At 58.5% G+C, this 25,897-nt stretch overlaps 2 non-coding genes across 2 annotated transcripts; both read right to left on the bottom strand.

Moving 5' to 3' along the window:
- Positions 1–5,393: 5,393 nt before the first annotated feature.
- On the bottom strand, positions 5,394–5,475 carry TRNAS-GCU (transfer RNA serine (anticodon GCU)). Its single transcript has one exon. It is a non-coding gene; the product is annotated as a tRNA-Ser (tRNA).
- A 10,165-nt stretch (positions 5,476–15,640) lies between these two features.
- TRNAS-GCU (transfer RNA serine (anticodon GCU)) lies at positions 15,641–15,722 on the bottom strand. Its single transcript has one exon. It is a non-coding gene; the product is annotated as a tRNA-Ser (tRNA).
- Positions 15,723–25,897: the final 10,175 nt, after the last annotated feature.

Raw genomic sequence — 25,897 nt, 5'->3', positions numbered from 1 at the left:
AGCTGCCAGCACGAACCAGCCCCGAGGGAAGCTCCCCAAATGGGACGACCTGCCCTATGGCTGCTCTGCTCCCGGCTGGTGCACTAACGGATTAGCGCTCGAACTACTATTGTGCACCAGCAAGTGCCAAAGGCCGCGGTGGGTAAAGAGAGAACTTCTCCTCCTCCTCCTCCTCCTCCTCCTCCTCCTCCTCCTCCTCCTCCTCCTCCTCCTCCTCCTCCTCCTCCTCCTCCTCCTCCTTCTGCTTCTTCTTCTTCTTCTTCCTCCTCCTCCTCTTCTTCTTCTTCTTCTTCTTCTTCTTCTTCTTCTTCTTGAAGAACAGCCTTGCTGCTCCTCCCTCTCTGCTCTCCCTTCTGGCAATTGAGAGGTCATGCAAAGAGGAGCAGAGGCCAGGACAGACACTCTGCTCCTCACGTAGCCTCCTTTGCCACCAGACAGGAGCGTGACACAGCCCGTCACAGCTCCACCACAGCAGGCGGTGAGTACCGTCGCTGGGCTGCTCTCCTCCTTGGCCTGCCATCCTGCCCCGCTGCTGAGTGCGGGAAGGGTGGGGAGGCATTCCTCTACCGCAATGAGGAGCCTGGCATTTGCTGCGCCTGAGCAAAGCTGAGGCAGCGGGAGAGGGCGCATGCATCCACCTGCCCCAGCAGGCGTGTGGTAACACCTGAGGGCAGGAAGCGGACAGCACAGGCCCATCCTTGCTCCGCAAGACGCCTTCTGCTTTGAACTGCAGCCACAAGAGGGCGTGTCCTTCTCAGGACTTTTCACAAGGCAACCAGCCTTGCGAAAAGTGAAAAGCACCCTCAGTCAAATGCCTGTGAGTTCACTCCTCAGCCACTTTGACCTTGCACCCTTGGCACTGACTGCCTGCCCTCTTTGAGAATGAGAATTTTGAGAATGACAATGGACTGATTTCCGTAGAACAAGACCTCCCCCCGCCCCGCCCCCCTCCCCCTTTTTTCCTTTGTTTTGAGGCCACCACAGAGCTACCTGGCCACCTCTGGGAATGGTCCCAGTGCCCCCATCCCTTCACACAGTGGCCCGTCTCTCCATCTCAGAGAGGGTCCTTCTCTGGCGTTCACCTTCCAACCACCTCTGGGGATCTGAGTCCCCTCCTTTCCGTGTCCCTCGGCCGGACAGGCATCCAGCCGGGGCTTGGCCGATTGCTGAGCCCTTCCACGGCCCTGTGGGGCCTTGTGTTTCTCAGGGTCAGCCTCAGCCCTTCAGCAGGAGACCCACGTGAGTGGCCTTCGTCAGGAGGGCTCCACAGCTGAAGGCCTGGCTGAGAGTGGTAGTCACGTTCCCCAGCAAGGATGGGCACAACCCACATGCAGGGCCTGGAGCTACTGAAACCCGTTCCTGGGACCTGGCATGGGACCTCAGATGACCGTTGCTTTGAGGAGCCAGCGTCTAATGCATCACCGTGCTCTCACCCAATAGGGAAATGCAAGCCAGACCTTTCAGATGAAAGAGACAAGTTCTTCATCTCCTGGCTGTGCTTTGCAAGCCTCAAATTGCTCTTTGTTTACGTGCTTCACAAAGAAGGTGTGTTTCAGGTCTCCTCAGGCACTAGCTCACCAGATAAAAAGCCTGTGCCACTCCAGGCCCTTCCATCCACATCTCTTCCCTTGCTCTCCGCGGTGAACTTGGTAAGTCTGAACTCACTCCTTCTCTTCCTGCTGGTGGGATTTCTGTCAGGGGGACTGCTTCCCTTCTGTGCATGCTCCCTCTGGTACGTGGTCCAGGCTTGAAAATACACTGTGCTGCCCTCTTCCGGGAGGTGCGTTGGTGAGGGAAGAGGGAAGGCTTTGTTCCCTTCCGAGAGGGAGTCAGTCAGTTGGGCTCTTCTGTAGCAGGGCCTCTGCTGACGTCTGAGGCTGGACGTCCAGTACCGTCTGACCGGTCACCAGGTGCTTCCTCCCCCATCCACAGTGCAGCGACCTGCCTTGGCCACTCCTGGCACGGAAAGGAACTTCCCAGGGAGATCTGACCCTACCCACGCAACTGTTCGCTCTCAGAGGAGCCGAGCTGCGGGTCTGAAAGGGCTCGACAGCTAACGCCCTCTGCTCCCTCCCGGTCTTGCAGGGTCGCCTCCCTCCGCGAGACATGTCGTGCTACAGCCCGTGCCTGCCAGCTGCCTGCGGCCCAACCCCACTTGCCAACAGCTGCAACGAGCCGTGCGTCACCCGGTGCGCCGACTCCAGCGTTGCGATCCAGCCCCCGCCAGTCCTGGTGACGCTGCCGGGCCCAATCCTCAGCTCCTTCCCTCAGAGCACAGCCGTGGGGTCCACCGCGTCAGCTGCCGTGGGGAGCTCTCTCAGCGCTGGCAGTGTGCCCATCGCTTCTGGGGGCTCCCTGGGGCTGGGGGGCTTTGGGTGGTCCGGTCTGGGCCGTGGGCTCTGCGGGCCTCTGGGACGGGGCAATCTCTTATGCTGAAGCCCGTGGATTGCCGGCCCGTGGTCGGTCGAGCGCCAGGAGCCGCCAGGAAAGCCCTGGAGCCAGCCCGGAGAGCGCGGCCATGGTCTGCAGAGGAGCCGAGCTCCCAACCGCTCCGCCTGGAGGAAGGGGCCCGCGCTGGCCTTCCGACTCTTCCCAGGGAAGCCCCTCTCTTTCCCCGCCTTGCTCTGCTTCGCCTTATGCTCCCCATGCGATGCCTCCTCCTTCCTTCCGTGCCAATGGGTCTAGGTGATGCATGACTTGCCAGAGCCTTGAAGGGGAAAAGGAAAAGCAGCACCCCTGGCGTGGAGGTTTTCCTTTGGACGGCAGCACTTCTCTGAGCTTTACTCAGCCTCCAAAAGGCATTGCTTAAGCTCTCGCCTCTTCCATCTTCCTGTGATTTTTCTCATTAAAGACATTGGGCATCAGCTTTGCAAGAGAGTCATGTTTCGTTCTCCCCTCTTCTCCAATCCCAGCCGGCTGAGTGCCCAAAAGAGTTCCTCCCTTGGTAGAACTACGGGTTTCTCCCAAATAGTCATACAATCATAGAATCGCCCTGATTGGAAGGGACCTCAAAAGACCATCCGGTCCAACCTTTTGCGGGAAAGGGAGCCTGCATGGGATTATCTAGCATCCTGTCCAATGGCATCTTGAAAACCTCCGGTCATGGGGACTCTAGCATGTCCCTGGGGAGGCCATTGCAGCGAATGGTTGTCCTCACTGTAGAAAATGTCTTTCTTACATCAAGGTGAAACCCCTCCCAGGTGCTCCCTGTCCTCTCCATGCGTCTCTTTGTTAAGAGAGAGTCTCCGTCCTCTTTGCAGCGGCCTCTAAGTACTGGAAAACTGTGATGAGTGCAGGGGAAGAGCATCACAGGACAGCACGAGACTCAGCATGGGATGTTTTGCGGGAGGAACCAGAGGTGGAGGGAGGGAGGGTCCAGGCTGGAACCGGGAGGAAGGAACGTGGCAAAAGTAGAGGGAAGATGGGAGAACATGGCTGTCACTCAGGCATCGTTTGCTGTTGAGGATGCTTGCCTGGCCAGAAAGGGGACCTGGATGAGGCTCTCAGTGCCCTTTGTTGGGCGGTGTGGTCGGCCGTGTGTCTACGGGTTGTACACATGGATTGGTGGAGGGGTGTGTGTGCCTCCTGGGAGGCATGCTCAGCCTCGCTGCTGGCTGGGCCTAGGGGCATGGAGCTGTGGCAGCCTGAGCTCTGCTGGGCTCCTGGGCTCAGCAGCCACCAAACAGAAAGGGATCCTTCTGGTCTGTCCAAACCGCCAAGCTCGTCTGTCGATGAGAAAGAGTTCTGCTCTTCTTCTCTTCCCTGAGGCTGTCCAGGTGAGGTTAAGGTGCCGATGAAGAAGCTGACCTCTCCGCAGCAGGCAGCCCCTTTCTCATCTCCCACAGACTCTCCCTCTGGATTCAGACCCAACTGGGCTGGCAGCGGGGGCAGTGGTCCCCTCTACCTGGCTCGCAGGCCTTAGGGATATGCGAGGCTGGCGGGGGGTGGGGGGGGGTGGGGTGTTGCGTAGGGGGGTGGGGTCAGCAGCATTCTGAGCTCTGAGCCCCTTGGCCAAAGCCCACTCTCCTCTTCTCACATCTTGTTTGCACGCTGGCGCGTCCAGGCACGCTGCTCACAGGTGCTGATCACCATGAGCCACGAGGCATCCTTAGAAGTTGCAAAACTACTGGGAAGCGTGCCCAGAGGAGAGCAAGGTGGGGAGAGCAAGAGCCCCGCGGTCGTGGGGAAGGGATATCCCCAGGAAACGTCCAGGGACTGGGAGAGCAAGGCAGGTGGCCAGAGAGGCAGAAGCGCAAACGTGTGTAAGAGAGGGGAGGTCGTGTGGGCAGGAAGCGGTTCCAGCCACCTCTGTGCCTTTCATAACCACGCTGGATCGTCCCTGTCCCCCCTGACCCCTGCCAAGTCGCTCCTGAGCACCCGGGACAGCACATCCCTTGGTGGCATGGGCTGGCTGCTGGCTACTCCGGCCTCCACACGGGTCTTCCCTGCAGATCCCTGCTTTGTCACAAAACTGGCTAAGGGCTCGGTGTGTCTGAAGTATGAGGGGAGGCTGTGAGAGCTGGGATTCTTCCCATACCTGATGGAAGGCAATGAAGAGGGAGCCACACTCTTCTCAGTAGTACCAACCGGCAGCGCAAGAGGCAATGGGCACAGATTAAACCACATGAAATTCCATCTCAAGGCAAGAAACCACTTTCTTACTGTGAGGCGGGTCAAACAGCGGACCAGGTTGCCCAGAGAGGTTGTGGAGTCTCCATCCGTGGAGATACTCAAAACCCAGCTGGACTATGTGCTAAGCAACCAGCTCAAGTTGACCCTGCTGGAGCGGTTGGCTTGGACTGAAGGATCCCAGGAGGTCCCTCCCAACCCCAACGATTCTGAGATTCTGAGAACAGATAAGAGCACAATGCCTCCCATAAAAAGAGAAAAAAAATCTTACTTGAAACGTGCTGTGACAGAAAGTGGTGTACGCGTATTTTGTTTTTCGTTCCCGTGGCTGGTTGAGCCTTACTGAAAGGCAAGGTAAACAACATCCACTGCTCTTCCCTGCTCCACCAAGCTAAGCTAGTCACCTCACCGTAGAAGGCTACCAGCTTGGTTAAGCATGACTTCTCCTTTGTAAATCCATGCTTACTACTCCCAACCACCTTCCTGGGCTAGCTATGTTTGGAAACTACTTCCAGGACGTTTTGCTCTATCATCTTCCCAGGGACTGAGGAGAGGCTGGCCGTCCTGCGAGTTCCCTGGACCCTCCTTCTTTCCCTCCTTGTTCCTCTGGCCTGTGTGGAGACAGAAGAGGTTGAGGTGTGTCCTGAGCCACTTCAGAACCTTGCAAGTTCTTTTCAGGCAACTCTCTTCTCAAAACAAAGGCTTACTTGGGGGCACACATCGAGCTGCTCACACTCAGAAACTCTGACCATTGTTGGGCTGGCCGACGAGGATGGGATTCGAACCCACGCGTGCAGAGCACAATGGATTAGCAGTCCATCGCCTTCACCACTCGGCCACCTCGTCAGCATGCTGATGCTGCTCCTGCCACTGCTGCCGCTGCCACTGCTCCTGCTGCTCCTGCTCCTGTTCCTGCTCCGGCTCCAGCTCCTTGCTCCTGCTCCTGCTCCTGACTCCTACACCTTTTTACGCGGTTTGACACGGGAGAGAAGGAGCCAGCCTCCAGCTTTCGCCTTTTGGGGCTGCCTCCACTCTCCCGACAGCTGGGCTGAGCTCCGGGGACCTTTGGGAAATAGGTCTCAGCGTTCACATCAGAAAATGACTGAACAGCAGAGAGAGCCCCCCGCTCCTTCCCGGGAAGGAACACGGGAGAGTGAACCCGGAGTGGCTCAGCGCCTCCAAAGGACTTGAGCCTGACTTTGAGATCGATTTGTCGCCAGCCACGTTCCCCTCGCATTCTGGAAGGATACCACCAGCTCATATGGACAGGGGTCACTCACACTTGACTTGGTGGAGTTTCCACCAGGACAGAGCACGTGCCTCACGCTTGGCCGTGGCACCTCTGTGCCGTTCCCCCTCGTGCTCACCCAGGATCCCATCACAGGCTGCTTCTCTCCCAGCACAGCTAACAGTCAGGAATGAAGAGGGAGCCGAGGGGCACCGGCCCCACTGCACACAACTCCTCTTTTTACCTGCCAGAGCTCCAGTGCTGCAGAGAGTTGAAACCACTGCGCTGGTCCCCTGAGCCCAGACCTCTCTGTGCCTTGAAGGTCACACCTTGAGCTGGGGGAAATGGTGCAGAGGCCAGGCTTGCTGCCCCTGGTGGATAACAGAAAGGTGGGTACGGGATTGCGCACCGTGGGATGGACACCGACGGCAGGGCCCTGGGAGCCTCTCTTTCTCCTCCGCCCGGTTAATTCCTGTCCTGGACAAAGGGGAGCGGTGCACAGCCTTGGGGGCTGGGACCAGAACCACTTGCACCCCGGACACTCCGAGTAGTTTCTCCAGCCCCAGCCCACCCCATGGGCCTGTAAGTGCGGAGACATGTGAACAAGGCTCTGCCACACTCCTTCCCCAGACTGCTGGCACTCCCCGCTGTGGATGCAAAAAATTCCTGGGATTCCCTTTCTGGGTTCTTAACAAAGACTTCCCTAACAAAGTAGCCAGGGCCATCATTGGCTCTCATTAATGCAGCGGTGTGTTGAGTCCCTGCTCTAATCAGTGCAGCACAGGGACATTCAACAGAAAATTCGGGCTTCCTTCATACTGTGTTTTGTGCCTGTCGAGGCGTGCCGATGAGTAATGGGGCTCCTTCCGCAAGAGCTCTCACCCCAAACCGGCCTTGTCACCATTGCTACGGGATGTCAGGGGCGAAAGACGAGGCGCTCTCGAGGCCAGGAACTACGGAGAAACCCGTAGTTCTACCAAGGGAGGAACTCTTTTGGGCACTCAGCCGGCTGGGATTGGAGAAGAGGGGAGAACGAAACATGACTCTCTTGCAAAGCTGATGCCCAATGTCTTTAATGAGAAAAATCACAGGAAGATGGAAGAGGCGAGAGCTTAAGCAATGCCTTTTGGAGGCTGAGTAAAGCTCAGAGAAGTGCTGCCGTCCAAAGGAAAACCTCCACGCCAGGGGTGCTGCTTTTCCTTTTCCCCTTCAAGGCTCTGGCAAGTCATGCATCACCTAGACCCATTGGCACGGAAGGAAGGAGGAGGCATCGCATGGGGAGCATAAGGCGAAGCAGAGCAAGGCGGGGAAGGAGAGGGGCTTCCCTGGGAAGAGTCGGAAGGCCAGCGTGGGCCCCTTCCTCCAGGCGGAGCGGTTGGGAGCTCGGCTCCTCTGCAGACCATGGCCGCGCTCTCCGGGCTGGCTCCAGGGCTTTCCTGGCGGCTCCTGGCGCTCGACCGACCACGGGCCGGCAATCCACGGGCTTCAGCATAAGAGATTGCCCCGTCCCAGAGGCCCGCAGAGCCCACGGCCCAGACCGGACCACCCAAAGCCCCCCAGCCCCAGGGAGCCCCCAGAAGCGATGGGCACACTGCCAGCGCTGAGAGAGCTCCCCACGGCAGCTGACGCGGTGGACCCCACGGCTGTGCTCTGAGGGAAGGAGCTGAGGATTGGGCCCGGCAGCGTCACCAGGACTGGCGGGGGCTGGATCGCAACGCTGGAGTCGGCGCACCGGGTGACGCACGGCTCGTTGCAGCTGTTGGCAAGCGGGGTTGGGCCGCAGGCAGCTGGCAGGCACGGGCTGTAGCACGACATGTCTCGCGGAGGGAGGCGACCCTGCAAGACCGGGAGGGAGCAGAGGGCGTTAGCTGTCGAGCCCTTTCAGACCCGCAGCTCGGCTCCTCTGAGGACAGGCAGCGCCTGGGAGCTCAGCGGAGAGAGATTTGCGATGGGGCACGAGTCAAGGAAGCTCCTCGTCATGCCAGGAACGCAAAAGGAGCATTGCTGAACTGCGGATGGTGGAGGAAGTGGCCGGCCATTGCTTAGGGAGTGCTGGCCGTACGTCCTGAGCCTTGGAAAGAACGACGTCTGGCAAAGAAACCAACCAATGCCCTGTTTCACGTCCTAGACCATTCACCGAGGACAAGGGAGGCAAAATGCATGCAGCCCTCTCCACAAAAACTGTCCTGCCAAGCGAGGAGACAAGAGGCAAAATGAATTGGGACTTACCAACTTCACAGAGCAGAGGAAGGCACGACAGAGGAGCTGGGAGTCGGGCACACTTTTATACTGCGGCCCAGAGCCCCAGGGGAGCTGAAAAATGGCACAAACATGAAGCGTGTTGAGAAACAGCAATTTTGGCTCCTCAGAGCTCTGCTGGTAGATGAAAGACACGCCTCCTTTGCCTGAAACGCTTGGCTCCCTTTTCATGCCGGGTAGCACTCAAGTGATTTTGTTGATAGCAATTATGTTTCTTCCCCAGACCAGCACTCGTTTGAGGTGTCATTCCAGTTGCTGGTGAAGCCTCGCAGCAGATTCAGGCCATGAGCAGGAGTTGTGCGCGCCCCGCCCTTCCCGGGGAACGTGGCCACCACTTACATCGGACTTTGCCTGTGGAGCACACCTGAAGGCCACTCAGAAGGGTCTCTCTCTGACTGGCTGAGGCCGACCCTGAGCAACACCAGCGCCTGCAGGCTATGGAGTTGCTCAGAGCCCAGGGGAGCCTCTGTGGGATGGCTGTTCTGCTGAGGGACAGAGAACCGAGGAGACTCAGACCCCCGCGGGGTGATTGGAAGGCGATGGTCATACAAGGCCCTCCTGCGGTCTGCAGAGAAACCCCGTTGTGCGCAGGGATGTGTGTCCACTCAGGCCATTGCTGGAGTGGATCAGGCTACTCGGTGGCAGATCTCTGCTCCCCTCAGGCCTCGGAGACGCACACACTTTCCAGCCGTGCAAAGGGAGCCCCGCAGTTCAGCTGCTGTCTGCAGTCAGGAAAGGCCAGAGTGTTTTCTCTGGGAACTGCACAGCCCTTGCCTTGCCTGCCACGACTTTACTCGTTGCTCTCCCGAGGAGAAGCAACGGCTCAACGTGGCCCTGCAGAGCCGTGAAGGAGCCTGCTGACTCGTGCCTGAAAGTGAGCCATCGCCAAGTGGGCCTGTCTGCTTCGGCGCAGTCTTCCCAAACAACAGTCATCTTTGCATCATTGCCGGCTGGCTTGTTCAGGTCACTGACCCAGAGGGTCTGGCTTGTTTTCCCTGGCTCATCCCTGGCAGGGATGGATTGGCACATTCGGGTCCCTTTAATTGCAAGGTGGCACCAGCAGACCACCTCGGAGTCACCTGTGAGTCACCAAAAAGTGCCAAGGCAGTATGAGAGACCTCAGCCCCACCTCGGTGCAAATCATCCACGTGCTAGCATCGGGGGCTCCGGGGGACAAGGATTCAGACGTGCAGAGGACCCTAGGCGCAACCTCACGTCCGCATTCCTGCAGAAATGCAGCTTTTTGTACAGCGTTGTCATGGCTGTTAGCATCTTGCCCAACCACTTGGTGACTCCTTGAGATCCTGTCATGCTCCTTGGTGAAACAGCTGCCAGAGAAGGACAGCACGGACGTGCCCCGACGTTCCCGCTCCCGGACATTTCTGGAGCACAGACCAAACTGAGGAAAGTTGCCGCCCCTATGTGTCCAGGACCTGGGGAGCCTGCTTTTTTGACGGACCGTTGTGACAGACCACCGGACTCAGTGGCTGCAGCCGCTGAGTGGCACCAGGTGGTGCTCCCTGCTACCCTACGAGGCATAGAGGAGACTGTGCCGGTCTGGAAAGGTCTGGGGCAGCTCAAAGGCCAGGCGCGTGTCGCCAGCCCTGAGAGCTGCCTGGAAAAAGCCTCCCACTGCCCGTGCTTCTTGGGAAGATGGGCCATGCTCTCACCCGAGCGGCCGTGCCGTTTGGGGAAGGGTCTTGGAAGGGGGATGTTGCCTTGTCCTGCAAAGGATTGAGGGCTCTGTCTCCCTTCTGCCGTTGTTTCCAGCAGGGCTGTGCTCTGGGGCTGTCGTGCCATCCTGCCGGGACGGTCGACCCAGTGCCACAGCTCACAGCAGAAACGTGCTCCCTCCGTACAGGCCGAAACAGGTCCCAGGAGTCAGTATGGCGCCAGCGTGGGAGGCAGCCCCTCGTGCCGCTCTTCCAGGTGGAACTGGAAGTGCACTGACAAAGCAGCCAGTGATGCTCCCTCCTGAAAGGCTATGAGGCTCTGTGAGGAACTTGCGAGGCACTCGACCCCCAGCATGTTCTCAACTGAAGGGTGGGGAAGTGGCTGCCTGTCTCTTCCGGCCCCCAAAGACCCGAGATGTGGCCCTTTGAGACATGGCCCAGCCCCGCAGAAGAGGCACGGGTTGCCCACAGCAGTCTCCGCGGAGGAAGCTGCCAGCACGAACCAGCCCCGAGGGAAGCTCCCCAAATGGGACGACCTGCCCTATGGCTGCTCTGCTCCCGGCTGGTGCACTAACGGATTAGCGCTCGAACTACTATTGTGCACCAGCAAGTGCCAAAGGCCGCGGTGGGTAAAGAGAGAACTTCTCCTCCTCCTCCTCCTCCTCCTCCTCCTCCTCCTCCTCCTCCTCCTCCTCCTTCTTCTGCTTCTTCTTCTTCTTCTTCCTCCTCCTCCTCTTCTTCTTCTTCTTCTTCTTCTTCTTCTTCTTCTTGAAGAACAGCCTTGCTGCTCCTCCCTCTCTGCTCTCCCTTCTGGCAATTGAGAGGTCATGCAAAGAGGAGCAGAGGCCAGGACAGACACTCTGCTCCTCACGTAGCCTCCTTTGCCACCAGACAGGAGCGTGACACAGCCCGTCACAGCTCCACCACAGCAGGCGGTGAGTACCGTCGCTGGGCTGCTCTCCTCCTTGGCCTGCCATCCTGCCCCGCTGCTGAGTGCGGGAAGGGTGGGGAGGCATTCCTCTACCGCAATGAGGAGCCTGGCATTTGCTGCGCCTGAGCAAAGCTGAGGCAGCGGGAGAGGGCGCATGCATCCACCTGCCCCAGCAGGCGTGTGGTAACACCTGAGGGCAGGAAGCGGACAGCACAGGCCCATCCTTGCTCCGCAAGACGCCTTCTGCTTTGAACTGCAGCCACAAGAGGGCGTGTCCTTCTCAGGACTTTTCACAAGGCAACCAGCCTTGCGAAAAGTGAAAAGCACCCTCAGTCAAATGCCTGTGAGTTCACTCCTCAGCCACTTTGACCTTGCACCCTTGGCACTGACTGCCTGCCCTCTTTGAGAATGAGAATTTTGAGAATGACAATGGACTGATTTCCGTAGAACAAGACCTCCCCCCGCCCCGCCCCCCTCCCCCTTTTTTCCTTTGTTTTGAGGCCACCACAGAGCTACCTGGCCACCTCTGGGAATGGTCCCAGTGCCCCCATCCCTTCACACAGTGGCCCGTCTCTCCATCTCAGAGAGGGTCCTTCTCTGGCGTTCACCTTCCAACCACCTCTGGGGATCTGAGTCCCCTCCTTTCCGTGTCCCTCGGCCGGACAGGCATCCAGCCGGGGCTTGGCCGATTGCTGAGCCCTTCCACGGCCCTGTGGGGCCTTGTGTTTCTCAGGGTCAGCCTCAGCCCTTCAGCAGGAGACCCACGTGAGTGGCCTTCGTCAGGAGGGCTCCACAGCTGAAGGCCTGGCTGAGAGTGGTAGTCACGTTCCCCAGCAAGGATGGGCACAACCCACATGCAGGGCCTGGAGCTACTGAAACCCGTTCCTGGGACCTGGCATGGGACCTCAGATGACCGTTGCTTTGAGGAGCCAGCGTCTAATGCATCACCGTGCTCTCACCCAATAGGGAAATGCAAGCCAGACCTTTCAGATGAAAGAGACAAGTTCTTCATCTCCTGGCTGTGCTTTGCAAGCCTCAAATTGCTCTTTGTTTACGTGCTTCACAAAGAAGGTGTGTTTCAGGTCTCCTCAGGCACTAGCTCACCAGATAAAAAGCCTGTGCCACTCCAGGCCCTTCCATCCACATCTCTTCCCTTGCTCTCCGCGGTGAACTTGGTAAGTCTGAACTCACTCCTTCTCTTCCTGCTGGTGGGATTTCTGTCAGGGGGACTGCTTCCCTTCTGTGCATGCTCCCTCTGGTACGTGGTCCAGGCTTGAAAATACACTGTGCTGCCCTCTTCCGGGAGGTGCGTTGGTGAGGGAAGAGGGAAGGCTTTGTTCCCTTCCGAGAGGGAGTCAGTCAGTTGGGCTCTTCTGTAGCAGGGCCTCTGCTGACGTCTGAGGCTGGACGTCCAGTACCGTCTGACCGGTCACCAGGTGCTTCCTCCCCCATCCACAGTGCAGCGACCTGCCTTGGCCACTCCTGGCACGGAAAGGAACTTCCCAGGGAGATCTGACCCTACCCACGCAACTGTTCGCTCTCAGAGGAGCCGAGCTGCGGGTCTGAAAGGGCTCGACAGCTAACGCCCTCTGCTCCCTCCCGGTCTTGCAGGGTCGCCTCCCTCCGCGAGACATGTCGTGCTACAGCCCGTGCCTGCCAGCTGCCTGCGGCCCAACCCCGCTTGCCAACAGCTGCAACGAGCCGTGCGTCACCCGGTGCGCCGACTCCAGCGTTGCGATCCAGCCCCCGCCAGTCCTGGTGACGCTGCCGGGCCCAATCCTCAGCTCCTTCCCTCAGAGCACAGCCGTGGGGTCCACCGCGTCAGCTGCCGTGGGGAGCTCTCTCAGCGCTGGCAGTGTGCCCATCGCTTCTGGGGGCTCCCTGGGGCTGGGGGGCTTTGGGTGGTCCGGTCTGGGCCGTGGGCTCTGCGGGCCTCTGGGACGGGGCAATCTCTTATGCTGAAGCCCGTGGATTGCCGGCCCGTGGTCGGTCGAGCGCCAGGAGCCGCCAGGAAAGCCCTGGAGCCAGCCCGGAGAGCGCGGCCATGGTCTGCAGAGGAGCCGAGCTCCCAACCGCTCCGCCTGGAGGAAGGGGCCCGCGCTGGCCTTCCGACTCTTCCCAGGGAAGCCCCTCTCTTTCCCCGCCTTGCTCTGCTTCGCCTTATGCTCCCCATGCGATGCCTCCTCCTTCCTTCCGTGCCAATGGGTCTAGGTGATGCATGACTTGCCAGAGCCTTGAAGGGGAAAAGGAAAAGCAGCACCCCTGGCGTGGAGGTTTTCCTTTGGACGGCAGCACTTCTCTGAGCTTTACTCAGCCTCCAAAAGGCATTGCTTAAGCTCTCGCCTCTTCCATCTTCCTGTGATTTTTCTCATTAAAGACATTGGGCATCAGCTTTGCAAGAGAGTCATGTTTCGTTCTCCCCTCTTCTCCAATCCCAGCCGGCTGAGTGCCCAAAAGAGTTCCTCCCTTGGTAGAACTACGGGTTTCTCCCAAATAGTCATACAATCATAGAATCGCCCTGATTGGAAGGGACCTCAAAAGACCATCCGGTCCAACCTTTTGCGGGAAAGGGAGCCTGCATGGGATTATCTAGCATCCTGTCCAATGGCATCTTGAAAACCTCCGGTCATGGGGACTCTAGCATGTCCCTGGGGAGGCCGTTGCAGCGAATGGTTGTCCTCACTGTAGAAAATGTCTTTCTTACATCAAGGTGAAACCCCTCCCAGGTGCTCCCTGTCCTCTCCATGCGTCTCTTTGTTAAGAGAGAGTCTCCGTCCTCTTTGCAGCGGCCTCTAAGTACTGGAAAACTGTGATGAGTGCAGGGGAAGAGCATCACAGGACAGCACGAGACTCAGCATGGGATGTTTTGCGGGAGGAACCAGAGGTGGAGGGAGGGAGGGTCCAGGCTGGAACCGGGAGGAAGGAACGTGGCAAAAGTAGAGGGAAGATGGGAGAACATGGCTGTCACTCAGGCATCGTTTGCTGTTGAGGATGCTTGCCTGGCCAGAAAGGGGACCTGGATGAGGCTCTCAGTGCCCTTTGTTGGGCGGTGTGGTCGGCCGTGTGTCTACGGGTTGTACACATGGATTGGTGGAGGGGTGTGTGTGCCTCCTGGGAGGCATGCTCAGCCTCGCTGCTGGCTGGGCCTAGGGGCATGGAGCTGTGGCAGCCTGAGCTCTGCTGGGCTCCTGGGCTCAGCAGCCACCAAACAGAAAGGGATCCTTCTGGTCTGTCCAAACCGCCAAGCTCGTCTGTCGATGAGAAAGAGTTCTGCTCTTCTTCTCTTCCCTGAGGCTGTCCAGGTGAGGTTAAGGTGCCGATGAAGAAGCTGACCTCTCCGCAGCAGGCAGCCCCTTTCTCATCTCCCACAGACTCTCCCTCTGGATTCAGACCCAACTGGGCTGGCAGCGGGGGCAGTGGTCCCCTCTACCTGGCTCGCAGGCCTTAGGGATATGCGAGGCTGGCGGGGGGTGGGGGGGGGGTGGGGTGTTGCGTAGGGGGGTGGGGTCAGCAGCATTCTGAGCTCTGAGCCCCTTGGCCAAAGCCCACTCTCCTCTTCTCACATCTTGTTTGCACGCTGGCGCGTCCAGGCACGCTGCTCACAGGTGCTGATCACCATGAGCCACGAGGCATCCTTAGAAGTTGCAAAACTACTGGGAAGCGTGCCCAGAGGAGAGCAAGGTGGGGAGAGCAAGAGCCCCGCGGTCGTGGGGAAGGGATATCCCCAGGAAACGTCCAGGGACTGGGAGAGCAAGGCAGGTGGCCAGAGAGGCAGAAGCGCAAACGTGTGTAAGAGAGGGGAGGTCGTGTGGGCAGGAAGCGGTTCCAGCCACCTCTGTGCCTTTCATAACCACGCTGGATCGTCCCTGTCCCCCCTGACCCCTGCCAAGTCGCTCCTGAGCACCCGGGACAGCACATCCCTTGGTGGCATGGGCTGGCTGCTGGCTACTCCGGCCTCCACACGGGTCTTCCCTGCAGATCCCTGCTTTGTCACAAAACTGGCTAAGGGCTCGGTGTGTCTGAAGTATGAGGGGAGGCTGTGAGAGCTGGGATTCTTCCCATACCTGATGGAAGGCAATGAAGAGGGAGCCACACTCTTCTCAGTAGTACCAACCGGCAGCGCAAGAGGCAATGGGCACAGATTAAACCACATGAAATTCCATCTCAAGGCAAGAAACCACTTTCTTACTGTGAGGCGGGTCAAACAGCGGACCAGGTTGCCCAGAGAGGTTGTGGAGTCTCCATCCTTGGAGATACTCAAAACCCAGCTGGGCTATGTGCTAAGCAACCAGCTCAAGTTGACCCTGCTGGAGCGGTTGGCTTGGACTGAAGGATCCCAGGAGGTCCCTCCCAACCCCAACGATTCTGAGATTCTGAGAACAGATAAGAGCACAATGCCTCCCATAAAAAGAGAAAAAAAATCTTACTTGAAACGTGCTGTGACAGAAAGTGGTGTACGCGTATTTTGTTTTTCGTTCCCGTGGCTGGTTGAGCCTTACTGAAAGGCAAGGTAAACAACATCCACTGCTCTTCCCTGCTCCACCAAGCTAAGCTAGTCACCTCACCGTAGAAGGCTACCAGCTTGGTTAAGCATGACTTCTCCTTTGTAAATCCATGCTTACTACTCCCAACCACCTTCCTGGGCTAGCTATGTTTGGAAACTACTTCCAGGACGTTTTGCTCTATCATCTTCCCAGGGACTGAGGAGAGGCTGGCCGTCCTGCGAGTTCCCTGGACCCTCCTTCTTTCCCTCCTTGTTCCTCTGGCCTGTGTGGAGACAGAAGAGGTTGAGGTGTGTCCTGAGCCACTTCAGAACCTTGCAAGTTCTTTTCAGGCAGCTCTCTTCTCAAAACAAAGGCTTACTTGGGGGCACACATCGAGCTGCTCACACTCAGAAACTCTGACCATTGTTGGGCTGGCCGACGAGGATGGGATTCGAACCCACGCGTGCAGAGCACAATGGATTAGCAGTCCATCGCCTTCACCACTCGGCCACCTCGTCAGCATGCTGATGCTGCTCCTGCCACTGCTGCCGCTGCCACTGCTCCTGCTGCTCCTGCTCCTGTTCCTGCTCCGGCTCCAGCTCCTTGCTCCTGCTCCTGCTCCTGACTCCTACACCTTTTTACGCGGTTTGACACGGGAGAGAAGGAGCCAGCCTCCAGCTTTCGCCTTTTGGGGCTGCCTCCACTCTCCCGACAGCTGGGCTGAGCTCCGGGGACCTTTGGGAAATAGGTCTCAGCGTTCACATCAGAAAATGACTGAACAGCAGAGAGAGCCCCCCGCTCCTTCCCGGGAAGGAACACGGGAGAGTGAACCCGGAGTGGCTCAGCGCCTCCAAAGGACTTGAGCCTGACTTTGAGATCGATTTGTCGCCAGCCACGTTCCCCTCGCATTCTGGAAGGATACCACCAGCTCATATGGACAGGGGTCACTCACACTTGACTTGGTGGAGTTTCCACCAGGACAGAGCACGTGCCTCACGCTTGGCCGTGGCGCCTCTGTGCCGTTCCCCCTCGTGCTCACCCAGGATCCCATCACAGGCTGCTTCTCTCCCAGCACAGCTAACAGTCAGGAATGAAGAGGGAGCCGAGGGGCACCGGCCCCACTGCACACAACTCCTCTTTTTACCTGCCAGAGCTCCAGTGCTGCAGAGAGTTGAAACCACTGCGCTGGTCCCCTGAGCCCAGACCTCTCTGTGCCTTGAAGGTCACACCTTGAGCTGGGGGAAATGGTGCAGAGGCCAGGCTTGCTGCCCCTGGTGGATAACAGAAAGGTGGGTACGGGATTGCGCACCGTGGGATGGACACCGACGGCAGGGCCCTGGGAGCCTCTCTTTCTCCTCCGCCCGGTTAATTCCTGTCCTGGACAAAGGGGAGCGGTGCACAGCCTTGGGGGCTGGGACCAGAACCACTTGCACCCCGGACACTCCGAGTAGTTTCTCCAGCCCCAGCCCACCCCATGGGCCTGTAAGTGCGGAGACATGTGAACAAGGCTCTGCCACACTCCTTCCCCAGACTGCTGGCACTCCCCGCTGTGGATGCAAAAAATTCCTGGGATTCCCTTTCTGGGTTCTTAACAAAGACTTCCCTAACAAAGTAGCCAGGGCCATCATTGGCTCTCATTAATGCAGCGGTGTGTTGAGTCCCTGCTCTAATCAGTGCAGCACAGGGACATTCAACAGAAAATTCGGGCTTCCTTCATACTGTGTTTTGTGCCTGTCGAGGCGTGCCGATGAGTAATGGGGCTCCTTCCGCAAGAGCTCTCACCCCAAACCGGCCTTGTCACCATTGCTACGGGATGTCAGGGGCGAAAGACGAGGCGCTCTCGAGGCCAGGAACTACGGAGAAACCCGTAGTTCTACCAAGGGAGGAACTCTTTTGGGCACTCAGCCGGCTGGGATTGGAGAAGAGGGGAGAACGAAACATGACTCTCTTGCAAAGCTGATGCCCAATGTCTTTAATGAGAAAAATCACAGGAAGATGGAAGAGGCGAGAGCTTAAGCAATGCCTTTTGGAGGCTGAGTAAAGCTCAGAGAAGTGCTGCCGTCCAAAGGAAAACCTCCACGCCAGGGGTGCTGCTTTTCCTTTTCCCCTTCAAGGCTCTGGCAAGTCATGCATCACCTAGACCCATTGGCACGGAAGGAAGGAGGAGGCATCGCATGGGGAGCATAAGGCGAAGCAGAGCAAGGCGGGGAAAGAGAGGGGCTTCCCTGGGAAGAGTCGGAAGGCCAGCGCGGGCCCCTTCCTCCAGGCGGAGCGGTTGGGAGCTCGGCTCCTCTGCAGACCATGGCCGCGCTCTCCGGGCTGGCTCCAGGGCTTTCCTGGCGGCTCCTGGCGCTCGACCGACCACGGGCCGGCAATCCACGGGCTTCAGCATAAGAGATTGCCCCGTCCCAGAGGCCCGCAGAGCCCACGGCCCAGACCGGACCACCCAAAGCCCCCCAGCCCCAGGGAGCCCCCAGAAGCGATGGGCACACTGCCAGCGCTGAGAGAGCTCCCCACGGCAGCTGACGCGGTGGACCCCACGGCTGTGCTCTGAGGGAAGGAGCTGAGGATTGGGCCCGGCAGCGTCACCAGGACTGGCGGGGGCTGGATCGCAACGCTGGAGTCGGCGCACCGGGTGACGCACGGCTCGTTGCAGCTGTTGGCAAGCGGGGTTGGGCCGCAGGCAGCTGGCAGGCACGGGCTGTAGCACGACATGTCTCGCGGAGGGAGGCGACCCTGCAAGACCGGGAGGGAGCAGAGGGCGTTAGCTGTCGAGCCCTTTCAGACCCGCAGCTCGGCTCCTCTGAGGACAGGCAGCGCCTGGGAGCTCAGCGGAGAGAGATTTGCGATGGGGCACGAGTCAAGGAAGCTCCTCGTCATGCCAGGAACGCAAAAGGAGCATTGCTGAACTGCGGATGGTGGAGGAAGTGGCCGGCCATTGCTTAGGGAGTGCTGGCCGTACGTCCTGAGCCTTGGAAAGAACGACGTCTGGCAAAGAAACCAACCAATGCCCTGTTTCTCGTCCTAGACCATTCACCGAGGACAAGGGAGGCAAAATGCATGCAGCCCTCTCCACAAAAACTGTCCTGCCAAGCGAGGAGACAAGAGGCAAAATGAATTGGGACTTACCAACTTCACAGAGCAGAGGAAGGCACGACAGAGGAGCTGGGAGTCGGGCACACTTTTATACTGCGGCCCAGAGCCCCAGGGGAGCTGAAAAATGGCACAAACATGAAGCGTGTTGAGAAACAGCAATTTTGGCTCCTCAGAGCTCTGCTGGTAGATGAAAGACACGCCTCCTTTGCCTGAAACGCTTGGCTCCCTTTTCATGCCGGGTAGCACTCAAGTGATTTTGTTGATAGCAATTATGTTTCTTCCCCAGACCAGCACTCGTTTGAGGTGTCATTCCAGTTGCTGGTGAAGCCTCGCAGCAGATTCAGGCCATGAGCAGGAGTTGTGCGCGCCCCGCCCTTCCCGGGGAACGTGGCCACCACTTACATCGGACTTTGCCTGTGGAGCACACCTGAAGGCCACTCAGAAGGGTCTCTCTCTGACTGGCTGAGGCCGACCCTGAGCAACACCAGCGCCTGCAGGCTATGGAGTTGCTCAGAGCCCAGGGGAGCCTCTGCGGGATGGCTGTTCTGCTGAGGGACAGAGAACCGAGGAGACTCAGACCCCCGCGGGGTGATTGGAAGGCGATGGTCATACAAGGCCCTCCTGCGGTCTGCAGAGAAACCCCGTTGTGCGCAGGGATGTGTGTCCACTCAGGCCATTGCTGGAGTGGATCAGGCTACTCGGTGGCAGATCTCTGCTCCCCTCAGGCCTCGGAGACGCACACACTTTCCAGCCGTGCAAAGGGAGCCCCGCAGTTCAGCTGCTGTCTGCAGTCAGGAAAGGCCAGAGTGTTTTCTCTGGGAACTGCACAGCCCTTGCCTTGCCTGCCACGACTTTACTCGTTGCTCTCCCGAGGAGAAGCAACGGCTCAACGTGGCCCTGCAGAGCCGTGAAGGAGCCTGCTGACTCGTGCCTGAAAGTGAGCCATCGCCAAGTGGGCCTGTCTGCTTCGGCGCAGTCTTCCCAAACAACAGTCATCTTTGCATCATTGCCGGCTGGCTTGTTCAGGTCACTGACCCAGAGGGTCTGGCTTGTTTTCCCTGGCTCATCCCTGGCAGGGATGGATTGGCACATTCGGGTCCCTTTAATTGCAAGGTGGCACCAGCAGACCACCTCGGAGTCACCTGTGAGTCACCAAAAAGTGCCAAGGCAGTATGAGAGACCTCAGCCCCACCTCGGTGCAAATCATCCACGTGCTAGCATCGGGGGCTCCGGGGGACAAGGATTCAGACGTGCAGAGGACCCTAGGCGCAACCTCACGTCCGCATTCCTGCAGAAATGCAGCTTTTTGTACAGCGTTGTCATGGCTGTTAGCATCTTGCCCAACCACTTGGTGACTCCTTGAGATCCTGTCATGCTCCTTGGTGAAACAGCTGCCAGAGAAGGACAGCACGGACGTGCCCCGACGTTCCCGCTCCCGGACGTTTCTGGAGCACAGACCAAACTGAGGAAAGTTGCCGCCCCTATGTGTCCAGGACCTGGGGAGCCTGCTTTTTTGACGGACCGTTGTGACAGACCACCGGACTCAGTGGCTGCAGCCGCTGAGTGGCACCAGGTGGTGCTCCCTGCTACCCTACGAGGCATAGAGGAGACTGTGCCGGTCTGGAAAGGTCTGGGGCAGCTCAAAGGCCAGGCGCGTGTCGCCAGCCCTGAGAGCTGCCTGGAAAAAGCCTCCCACTGCCCGTGCTTCTTGGGAAGATGGGCCATGCTCTCACCCGAGCGGCCGTGCCGTTTGGGGAAGGGTCTTGGAAGGGGGATGTTGCCTTGTCCTGCAAAGGATTGAGGGCTCTGTCTCCCTTCTGCCGTTGTTTCCAGCAGGGCTGTGCTCTGGGGCTGTCGTGCCATCCTGCCGGGACGGTCGACCCAGTGCCACAGCTCACAGCAGAAACGTGCTCCCTCCGTACAGGCCGAAACAGGTCCCAGGAGTCAGTATGGCGCCAGCGTGGGAGGCAGCCCCTCGTGCCGCTCTTCCAGGTGGAACTGGAAGTGCACTGACAAAGCAGCCAGTGATGCTCCCTCCTGAAAGGCTATGAGGCTCTGTGAGGAACTTGCGAGGCACTCGACCCCCAGCATGTTCTCAACTGAAGGGTGGGGAAGTGGCTGCCTGTCTCTTCCGGCCCCCAAAGACCCGAGATGTGGCCCTTTGAGACATGGCCCAGCCCCGCAGAAGAGGCACGGGTTGCCCACAGCAGTCTCCGCGGAGGAAGCTGCCAGCACGAACCAGCCCCGAGGGAAGCTCCCCAAATGGGACGACCTGCCCTATGGCTGCTCTGCTCCCGGCTGGTGCACTAACGGATTAGCGCTCGAACTACTATTGTGCACCAGCAAGTGCCAAAGGCCGCGGTGGGTAAAGAGAGAACTTCTCCTCCTCCTCCTCCTCCTCCTCCTCCTCCTCCTCCTCCTCCTCCTCCTCCTCCTCCTCCTCCTCCTCCTTCTTCTGCTTCTTCTTCTTCTTCTTCCTCCTCCTCCTCTTCTTCTTCTTCTTCTTCTTCTTCTTCTTGAAGAACAGCCTTGCTGCTCCTCCCTCTCTGCTCTCCCTTCTGGCAATTGAGAGGTCATGCAAAGAGGAGCAGAGGCCAGGACAGACACTCTGCTCCTCACGTAGCCTCCTTTGCCACCAGACAGGAGCGTGACACAGCCCGTCACAGCTCCACCACAGCAGGCGGTGAGTACCGTCGCTGGGCTGCTCTCCTCCTTGGCCTGCCATCCTGCCCCGCTGCTGAGTGCGGGAAGGGTGGGGAGGCATTCCTCTACCGCAATGAGGAGCCTGGCATTTGCTGCGCCTGAGCAAAGCTGAGGCAGCGGGAGAGGGCGCATGCATCCACCTGCCCCAGCAGGCGTGTGGTAACACCTGAGGGCAGGAAGCGGACAGCACAGGCCCATCCTTGCTCCGCAAGACGCCTTCTGCTTTGAACTGCAGCCACAAGAGGGCGTGTCCTTCTCAGGACTTTTCACAAGGCAACCAGCCTTGCGAAAAGTGAAAAGCACCCTCAGTCAAATGCCTGTGAGTTCACTCCTCAGCCACTTTGACCTTGCACCCTTGGCACTGACTGCCTGCCCTCTTTGAGAATGAGAATTTTGAGAATGACAATGGACTGATTTCCGTAGAACAAGACCTCCCCCCGCCCCGCCCCCCTCCCCCTTTTTTCCTTTGTTTTGAGGCCACCACAGAGCTACCTGGCCACCTCTGGGAATGGTCCCAGTGCCCCCATCCCTTCACACAGTGGCCCGTCTCTCCATCTCAGAGAGGGTCCTTCTCTGGCGTTCACCTTCCAACCACCTCTGGGGATCTGAGTCCCCTCCTTTCCGTGTCCCTCGGCCGGACAGGCATCCAGCCGGGGCTTGGCCGATTGCTGAGCCCTTCCACGGCCCTGTGGGGCCTTGTGTTTCTCAGGGTCAGCCTCAGCCCTTCAGCAGGAGACCCACGTGAGTGGCCTTCGTCAGGAGGGCTCCACAGCTGAAGGCCTGGCTGAGAGTGGTAGTCACGTTCCCCAGCAAGGATGGGCACAACCCACATGCAGGGCCTGGAGCTACTGAAACCCGTTCCTGGGACCTGGCATGGGACCTCAGATGACCGTTGCTTTGAGGAGCCAGCGTCTAATGCATCACCGTGCTCTCACCCAATAGGGAAATGCAAGCCAGACCTTTCAGATGAAAGAGACAAGTTCTTCATCTCCTGGCTGTGCTTTGCAAGCCTCAAATTGCTCTTTGTTTACGTGCTTCACAAAGAAGGTGTGTTTCAGGTCTCCTCAGGCACTAGCTCACCAGATAAAAAGCCTGTGCCACTCCAGGCCCTTCCATCCACATCTCTTCCCTTGCTCTCCGCGGTGAACTTGGTAAGTCTGAACTCACTCCTTCTCTTCCTGCTGGTGGGATTTCTGTCAGGGGGACTGCTTCCCTTCTGTGCATGCTCCCTCTGGTACGTGGTCCAGGCTTGAAAATACACTGTGCTGCCCTCTTCCGGGAGGTGCGTTGGTGAGGGAAGAGGGAAGGCTTTGTTCCCTTCCGAGAGGGAGTCAGTCAGTTGGGCTCTTCTGTAGCAGGGCCTCTGCTGACGTCTGAGGCTGGACGTCCAGTACCGTCTGACCGGTCACCAGGTGCTTCCTCCCCCATCCACAGTGCAGCGACCTGCCTTGGCCACTCCTGGCACGGAAAGGAACTTCCCAGGGAGATCTGACCCTACCCACGCAACTGTTCGCTCTCAGAGGAGCCGAGCTGCGGGTCTGAAAGGGCTCGACAGCTAACGCCCTCTGCTCCCTCCCGGTCTTGCAGGGTCGCCTCCCTCCGCGAGACATGTCGTGCTACAGCCCGTGCCTGCCAGCTGCCTGCGGCCCAACCCCGCTTGCCAACAGCTGCAACGAGCCGTGCGTCACCCGGTGCGCCGACTCCAGCGTTGCGATCCAGCCCCCGCCAGTCCTGGTGACGCTGCCGGGCCCAATCCTCAGCTCCTTCCCTCAGAGCACAGCCGTGGGGTCCACCGCGTCAGCTGCCGTGGGGAGCTCTCTCAGCGCTGGCAGTGTGCCCATCGCTTCTGGGGGCTCCCTGGGGCTGGGGGGCTTTGGGTGGTCCGGTCTGGGCCGTGGGCTCTGCGGGCCTCTGGGACGGGGCAATCTCTTATGCTGAAGCCCGTGGATTGCCGGCCCGTGGTCGGTCGAGCGCCAGGAGCCGCCAGGAAAGCCCTGGAGCCAGCCCGGAGAGCGCGGCCATGGTCTGCAGAGGAGCCGAGCTCCCAACCGCTCCGCCTGGAGGAAGGGGCCCACGCTGGCCTTCCGACTCTTCCCAGGGAAGCCCCTCTCTTTCCCCGCCTTGCTCTGCTTCGCCTTATGCTCCCCATGCGATGCCTCCTCCTTCCTCCGTGCCAATGGGTCTAGGTGATGCATGACTTGCCAGAGCCTTGAAGGGGAAAAGGAAAAGCAGCACCCCTGGCGTGGAGGTTTTCCTTTGGACGGCAGCACTTCTCTGAGCTTTACTCAGCCTCCAAAAGGCATTGCTTAAGCTCTCGCCTCTTCCATCTTCCTGTGATTTTTCTCATTAAAGACATTGGGCATCAGCTTTGCAAGAGAGTCATGTTTCGTTCTCCCCTCTTCTCCAATCCCAGCCGGCTGAGTGCCCAAAAGAGTTCCTCCCTTGGTAGAACTACGGGTTTCTCCCAAATAGTCATACAATCATAGAATCGCCCTGATTGGAAGGGACCTCAAAAGACCATCCGGTCCAACCTTTTGCGGGAAAGGGAGCCTGCATGGGATTATCTAGCATCCTGTCCAATGGCATCTTGAAAACCTCCGGTCATGGGGACTCTAGCATGTCCCTGGGGAGGCCGTTGCAGCGAATGGTTGTCCTCACTGTAGAAAATGTCTTTCTTACATCAAGGTGAAACCCCTCCCAGGTGCTCCCTGTCCTCTCCATGCGTCTCTTTGTTAAGAGAGAGTCTCCGTCCTCTTTGCAGCGGCCTCTAAGTACTGGAAAACTGTGATGAGTGCAGGGGAAGAGCATCACAGGACAGCACGAGACTCAGCATGGGATGTTTTGCGGGAGGAACCAGAGGTGGAGGGAGGGAGGGTCCAGGCTGGAACCGGGAGGAAGGAACGTGGCAAAAGTAGAGGGAAGATGGGAGAACATGGCTGTCACTCAGGCATCGTTTGCTGTTGAGGATGCTTGCCTGGCCAGAAAGGGGACCTGGATGAGGCTCTCAGTGCCCTTTGTTGGGCGGTGTGGTCGGCCGTGTGTCTACGGGTTGTACACATGGATTGGTGGAGGGGTGTGTGTGCCTCCTGGGAGGCATGCTCAGCCTCGCTGCTGGCTGGGCCTAGGGGCATGGAGCTGTGGCAGCCTGAGCTCTGCTGGGCTCCTGGGCTCAGCAGCCACCAAACAGAAAGGGATCCTTCTGGTCTGTCCAAACCGCCAAGCTCGTCTGTCGATGAGAAAGAGTTCTGCTCTTCTTCTCTTCCCTGAGGCTGTCCAGGTGAGGTTAAGGTGCCGATGAAGAAGCTGACCTCTCCGCAGCAGGCAGCCCCTTTCTCATCTCCCACAGACTCTCCCTCTGGATTCAGACCCAACTGGGCTGGCAGCGGGGGCAGTGGTCCCCTCTACCTGGCTCGCAGGCCTTAGGGATATGCGAGGCTGGCGGGGGGTGGGGGGGGGTGGGGTGTTGCGTAGGGGGGTGGGGTCAGCAGCATTCTGAGCTCTGAGCCCCTTGGCCAAAGCCCACTCTCCTCTTCTCACATCTTGTTTGCACGCTGGCGCGTCCAGGCACGCTGCTCACAGGTGCTGATCACCATGAGCCACGAGGCATCCTTAGAAGTTGCAAAACTACTGGGAAGCGTGCCCAGAGGAGAGCAAGGTGGGGAGAGCAAGAGCCCCGCGGTCGTGGGGAAGGGATATCCCCAGGAAACGTCCAGGGACTGGGAGAGCAAGGCAGGTGGCCAGAGAGGCAGAAGCGCAAACGTGTGTAAGAGAGGGGAGGTCGTGTGGGCAGGAAGCGGTTCCAGCCACCTCTGTGCCTTTCATAACCACGCTGGATCGTCCCTGTCCCCCCTGACCCCTGCCAAGTCGCTCCTGAGCACCCGGGACAGCACATCCCTTGGTGGCATGGGCTGGCTGCTGGCTACTCCGGCCTCCACACGGGTCTTCCCTGCAGATCCCTGCTTTGTCACAAAACTGGCTAAGGGCTCGGTGTGTCTGAAGTATGAGGGGAGGCTGTGAGAGCTGGGATTCTTCCCATACCTGATGGAAGGCAATGAAGAGGGAGCCACACTCTTCTCAGTAGTACCAACCGGCAGCGCAAGAGGCAATGGGCACAGATTAAACCACATGAAATTCCATCTCAAGGCAAGAAACCACTTTCTTACTGTGAGGCGGGTCAAACAGCGGACCAGGTTGCCCAGAGAGGTTGTGGAGTCTCCATCCTTGGAGATACTCAAAACCCAGCTGGGCTATGTGCTAAGCAACCAGCTCAAGTTGACCCTGCTGGAGCGGTTGGCTTGGACTGAAGGATCCCAGGAGGTCCCTCCCAACCCCAACGATTCTGAGATTCTGAGAACAGATAAGAGCACAATGCCTCCCATAAAAAGAGAAAAAAAATCTTACTTGAAACGTGCTGTGACAGAAAGTGGTGTACGCGTATTTTGTTTTTCGTTCCCGTGGCTGGTTGAGCCTTACTGAAAGGCAAGGTAAACAACATCCACTGCTCTTCCCTGCTCCACCAAGCTAAGCTAGTCACCTCACCGTAGAAGGCTACCAGCTTGGTTAAGCATGACTTCTCCTTTGTAAATCCATGCTTACTACTCCCAACCACCTTCCTGGGCTAGCTATGTTTGGAAACTACTTCCAGGACGTTTTGCTCTATCATCTTCCCAGGGACTGAGGAGAGGCTGGCCGTCCTGCGAGTTCCCTGGACCCTCCTTCTTTCCCTCCTTGTTCCTCTGGCCTGTGTGGAGACAGAAGAGGTTGAGGTGTGTCCTGAGCCACTTCAGAACCTTGCAAGTTCTTTTCAGGCAGCTCTCTTCTCAAAACAAAGGCTTACTTGGGGGCACACATCGAGCTGCTCACACTCAGAAACTCTGACCATTGTTGGGCTGGC

Source organism: Pelecanus crispus, chromosome 12 (assembly GCF_030463565.1).
Source record: "Pelecanus crispus isolate bPelCri1 chromosome 12, bPelCri1.pri, whole genome shotgun sequence".
Lineage (NCBI taxonomy): Eukaryota > Metazoa > Chordata > Aves > Pelecaniformes > Pelecanidae > Pelecanus > Pelecanus crispus.
The sequence above is the reverse complement of the archived record's forward strand: the minus strand, read 5'-3'. Positions and strand labels throughout refer to the sequence as shown.